General features: G+C 47.1%; 1 pseudogene; it reads left to right on the top strand.

The window, feature by feature from the left end:
• Positions 1-746: 746 nt before the first annotated feature.
• LOC109392033 (uncharacterized protein C19orf52-like) lies at positions 747-3,384 on the top strand (annotated as a pseudogene).
• The last annotated feature ends 2,523 nt before the right edge of the window (positions 3,385-5,907 follow it).

The following is a 5,907-nucleotide window of genomic DNA, read 5'->3' as shown; positions in this document are numbered from 1 at the left end:
ACCCAGTCAGGAGATAAGAATCATGGCCTATTCTGCAGCAATTAGAATAAATCTTTAAAATTAGGATAAATCTTAAAAATCTAGTTGAGTGAAAAAAAAAGGTATATAAAAACAGTACCATTACATAGATTGATAATACAGGTTTACACAATCTATAAGAACACATACAAATAAATGAACACACATCCAACATATTAGAACAATTACCTGTGGGGGGGATGGGGAGAGCGAGGGGCGTGGTCAGTGAGAGCCGGAAAGGGGAATAAATACACGAAACCAGCACAGGGGCTGAAGACATGACCACGAAAATGTGCCATGAACTGAGCAGTGTAATTAACTCAAACTCCCTGCAGGAGGTTAAAAATAAAAAGAGAATAATAGTTATTATTAATATTCCCCGACCTTTGACATCCTTTCAACTGAAAACGGGGTATTTCTCAGATGGCACCCTTCCTGCCCTTGCTCAGGCAGGAAGCATTTTCCTCCCGCTTTCTGGGTGATTTAACACATCGGGGTTTTAAGTCTATAAAAAGGCACAGTGCTTTCCTGCGTAGCCATTCTGGACTTCAGAGCTAAATTGCAAAGCTGGTTCTACACATGTGATTTCATCTATGAAATGAGGGCAAGGCTGGAAACTGACACAGAAAAGGAGTGATTTATTATATCGTTACCATCTCTTACTCGCGTAGGGTCAGCAGCCTCTTTTTGTCCATTAGTTTAGGGGCAACATCAACGTTAACGTGGCCATGGTCACATCCCTTCAAAAGCACGCTTCCGCCTTGGCACGTCCAGGGAGTAACCGTGGCATCTTGATTGTGCAAACTCTCACATTGACCCTGGTCAGTGCTGGCACAGCAGAAAAGAATGGATCGAAAACATGTTTGGATTTCAAAGGTAACAGAAAGAAGTTGGAAAACAACCAGTGGCCAAGCCTGAGAGGTTTGGAGACGGGTGCAGAATTGTATTTTTTCGCTGACAGCTGCAAAGGAGCCCTGCTTCCCGGGAGCTCTTTCCCTTCCGTCCTCAAGGTTACCACAACGCTGATGATCAGTTCTCTCAGGAAAGCAAGAAAATGGTTCCTGGGGTTTAGGTTTGTTGTTCTATTATCCATCACGGGACTGAAAATATATTGCCCCACCAAGTTTTCTGTTTGTAATGACAATACTCACTCCCGGGAATGACTGCGTCTGCACTAGTACGATTACTAAGGCACACACAGTCTTAGCAGCCCCTGAAGAAGCCCCATCCTGCCGCATCCAACAGCGCTGGCCACTGTCTTCTCAGAAGAGACATGTCAACCTCCTGGGCTTCATATAAAGTCCTGTCCTGTTCTTCTCACTGTTTCTGATTGACCTTTTCTTTCATGGCTCATTCTGTTCAACCTTCTCCTCCTACCTGGCAAGTCAGAGACATTCATGTGTGTGTGTGTGTGTGTGTGTGTGTGTGTGTGTGTGTGGTCAACTTGTGTATAGATACAGATCAGAATCTGGGCGTGAGCACAGAGTTTGAAAACAAAGCAGCACTTGGTCCATTGCTTTGACTTCAGTCGCAGTGCCTAATACGACTTGGATTATACGCAACTTGCTTTCAGGGAGGATGTGAAGCTCTTGTGCTCATCAGAGAGGATGCGAGTTTTCCAGGAAGTCTAAGAAACGTAGCTCTATCTGTAGGTATTTTTAAGGGTTTAATTCCCAGCCAGGGGTCAGCCCACCATCTCTCTGCGATGGGTGAGTCCAGGTGCCAAAACTCAGTGTATGTGAGGCAGGCAAGGCGAGAGGGAAAGACCGAGTCAGCCTCACATCAAAGACTGTTACAGGCAAACCAACAGGAATGCTCTGAGGACCCAAAGGAACGTGTGTTTTACTGCCTACCACGGAACAGGTGTGGGAGAAACAAGACTTTCCATGGGAGCTTTTAGAGAAGCCGAGTTTTAAAGTGAATGGAATGTTGCAGTTAAGGGTAGAAAAAAATCATTACTGATCCTTAAAGCCTGATGTGATTTCCCAGTTCTCTAAATTTTCAGGGTACTATATAGATATAGATCCCTTTTTAATTTTTTTCAAACTATAAGATATTACAAACATGCAGAAAACTATGGACTAATGTTATAGGTACCCGTGTACCTACCACTCAGCTTTACTGCATGTACTTTTTAAATTGCACCTATCTATGTCATATTATTATTTACTCACTTCATTTTCTTGTATTAAAGTGCCTGACGGCGGGGGCTCACGCTCCTCTTTGTACCTTAGAGACCCTTCGCACACACACGAGGCCCCCTAATATTTGCTGGATTGAATTGTTTCAGGAGAAAGGAAAGCGTGGCTGGCAGCAGCTCCCATTCTGACAGATTTGAGAAGCTGCAGCTATTTTTAAGGTGTATTAATTCAGAAGGAATTACTGTAAGTGAAAATAGGGCAGGAAGCTGCATCTGTAGCATAGGACAATGAAAACTTATTTCATTTGCTGACATGCTTGGCCAATATTTCTGATTCCGAAGCAAAGCCAGAGGCAACCCAAACCCTAGCTTTCCCAATAGGCCATCAATTTCTGTGCCCTCCTCCATGCTAAATGAATTTGCTTATTTAGCCAACAACAAAAATTTACACCATCTATAGCGGGTTGATTAGTAGACAATGCTTACAGCTTTTGTCGAGACCCAGTTGCTTTGTCTTCTGCCCTGACATGTCTTTGACCTGCTGCAAACCACAGGGAAGTGTTGTACTGCCTGATGTATTAGAATTCTTACCGTATAGCTGCGTGACACAGAGCTACATCAATGACTTACCAATATTCCCAGCATTTCCAGAAGAATTTGCTAGACACCCCGGTAAATGAGGCCTTTAGCAGCGGCAAGGCTCTCATCATGCTTCTCTCCCCTCAGGCCGCTGCGGGTACCTGACAGTGCGGTGGGTGCTGGCGCCCGGGGAGGCGGCCTTCCAGCAGGTGCTGCCCCACGCGTCGGGGCCGTCCTGCTGCTGGTGCTGGCCACACGCAACCGCGATTCGGAAGCTTACCGGCAGCAGCTGCTGGGGATGCGGGCGCCACACCAGGTGAACATGGGCCTCTTCGCGCTCGTGGCCGAGGTGCCCTTGGACGCCCAGGCCTGCCGCCACTACCTGCAGCCCCGCTGGGCCTACATCCCTGACGGGATCCTGGACGTGGGCTGCGTGGGCCGCTGGTGGCTGCTGGGCGCCCGGATGCGTGGCTGCACGTCAACGAAGAAAGGTGAGTCTCTCCACCTGCCAGCACCTTCGCACAAGGTCGGGCCCCATCGGCTACGCCCGGAGGCCAATGACGGCCTTTGACCAGAAGTACCCGCATGTGCTCACCGACCATCAGGTGGACCAGACGCGGTGGGAGGAGCAGATTTTTTTTTTTTAAAGATTTTTTTTATTGGGTAATTGGGGGGATGGGAACAGTGCTGGGGAATTAGGGGAAGGGGAACAGACAAGTTGCTGTCGTTTTGTTCTTCAATCTAGTTGTGGAGGACGCTGCTTCACTGGCCCAAGTTGGCACCATCATTGCGCTCTTCCCAGGCGAGGCAGATCAGTCGCCGGCTTCTGGACGGCCGCTCACTGCGGCTGCTGGCCGCTCACGCTGGCTGCTGGCTGCTCACGCTGGCTGCTGGCCGCTCACGCTGGCTGCTGGCTACATACAGTAGCCCATGGCAACCCACTGCCACAGGGGCTGCAGCCTACGCCGTCGCCGGCGACTCACTCACGGCACCCCAGCTCCAGGTTGAGCTGTTGTTCAGCATCTTAGCTGTGGAGGGCAGTGTCACTGGCCCTCATATGTGGGATCCGAACCGGGGCCCTCTGGCATCCCAAGCGAGTTCTTAACCATCGTGCCACTCGGCCGGCCCAGGAGGAGCAGATTTTGCCGGACAAGCTCAACCTGAGCGCTGAGCCAGGCCGACTCGCTGGTGCAGCGCAGTTGGGTGTAGTCGGAGGGCGGAGATGAAGCCCAGTAAGGCCTGGGTGCCGGAGACCAGCTCCCACAGGTCCGGGGGTTCCCTCAGGTGGAGGCGGAGTTGGCGAGGAAAAAGGAAAAAACTCGGGGAGACACAGGAGCGCTTTTTCAAGAAGAAGTGTCTCACTTTATTTTACAGCATGCCCCTTTTCATACAGGGCAGTTTAAACATTGTTCCATTAGTATCAGGGTTTTACTTCCTCATAATTCTTATGCTCCAGGGTACAGCTAGACCTTTTCTATGCTAAAGACTAACTTAACTGAGTCCAAATCCCTCCACCCTCAATGACTGCGACCAAGGCCTGAGCCTCTACATAATTGCCCAAAGGATGGTTACCATGACCACCTAACAATTATTCTAAAAACTATTGTCTAAGCAGGATCTTAAGATTTACAGGGTGTGTACTTTGACCTTTACTAAGAGACTAGTAGTGTGACTAAAATTGCCTTTAGTGTATAAAATAGGATTGTAATATATCTATTAGAAGGGGAATTTAAAGTTTTTAAGATATAAAGCAGTATCTGTTTCTCAGTCAGAGCTTCAGAATTTGTCACAATTGCAGTGCGCTTAGCCATGTCAGATACTGAGGTGCAGCCGGCTCCCAACACCTGGGTCCCGGCCGGGCGCCGAGCCCTGACAGGTTTGTCCAGGATTGTGCAGCTAGTGTGAGTGAGCCTCGAATGCAGAGCAAAGGAAATGAATTATGTGCAGAATTCTCTCGCTAGGGTTTCAATGTAGGGGCCTTCCTCCAGCTCACCTTGATCCTGTTAGCTTAGCTAATTCAGAGCCTTCTTGGTCTAGAAGTTGGGGGAGACGAGCGACAAGCCCGTATCACATCCATCACTGCCAGACTTAGTAATGAGCCTCGGGCATCACTTAGCCTTTCTCACTGGGCCTCGCAGTCCCACTGACTAGATCACACTTGTCACGTGACTCCCAAGCACTCCTAAAACCCATCAGGTTTGCCTTTTAAATTTTGAGCTGCTGACGTTTATGCTCTCGTTTTCATGAGAACATTTTTGTTTTAATTTTAACTTTTTATTTTGAAATAATTATAATCTCAGAAGAAACTGGAAAAGTAATAGAGACATCCTGTGTGCCCTTCCCCCAGTTCCCCTCCGAAGGATGGCGTTTTGCCTACGCAAAACCAAACTAGATGGACACCGGTGTGACTGGATTTTAGGGTAACTGTTGGCAAAAACAGCCTACTTTGACCCTGTATGTATTGACGGTGATGTTAAAGTGACTTGGAGGGAATAAAGCATTTTCTCATCTGGAAATCTCCATGGGATCATAGATCCGAATAACTCTGAAAGCACAGACCACTACGAAAAGGAATATGTTAGTGTACAGCTGGTACTCAGCTAGGTTATAGCAATCATACTTCTAAAACTAAAATATTAGAGGAATGAAACTACCTCTGTCACCTCACCTAGGTGGCCTGTGACTAGTTAATAAAACCAGTAGATAAAACAACAGCAAGAACAACAAAAAATAGTAGCGGCAAGCTTCCTGGTTAGGCCATCTGGTTTGTCCTGGGTGGTCCCAGTTTATACCTGCTGTTGATCAATTAAGATCTCTTAATCATTTTAGCATTCCTCTTTCACTCTCAAAAGCATCTGGGTCTAGATGATAAATTATAGTCACCCTATTAATCCCCCCACCTAAACTTTCTACATTACATGACTGCCTTATGTGGGTGGGACTTACATTTTATCTGTGCAGTATCCTGACAAATGAATTAAATAAGACTCTGCTTTGTTATAGGAAGCCACACTAGACATCACAAACAAGTCTCCATTTTTGGCAAGCTTTCTGAACATAACAAACTAAAATAAATCCATTTTCCCAGATGTTACCATCACAAATTGTGCCAACATGACACAACTGCCTTTCCATGGGGATAGTAAGCCATCAAAAAACAATAGGAGCTG

This window comes from Hipposideros armiger, unplaced genomic scaffold (assembly GCF_001890085.2).
Source record: "Hipposideros armiger isolate ML-2016 unplaced genomic scaffold, ASM189008v1 scaffold_311, whole genome shotgun sequence".
Classification (NCBI taxonomy): Eukaryota; Metazoa; Chordata; class Mammalia; order Chiroptera; family Hipposideridae; genus Hipposideros; species Hipposideros armiger.
This window is presented reverse-complemented; position numbering and strand designations above follow the sequence as displayed.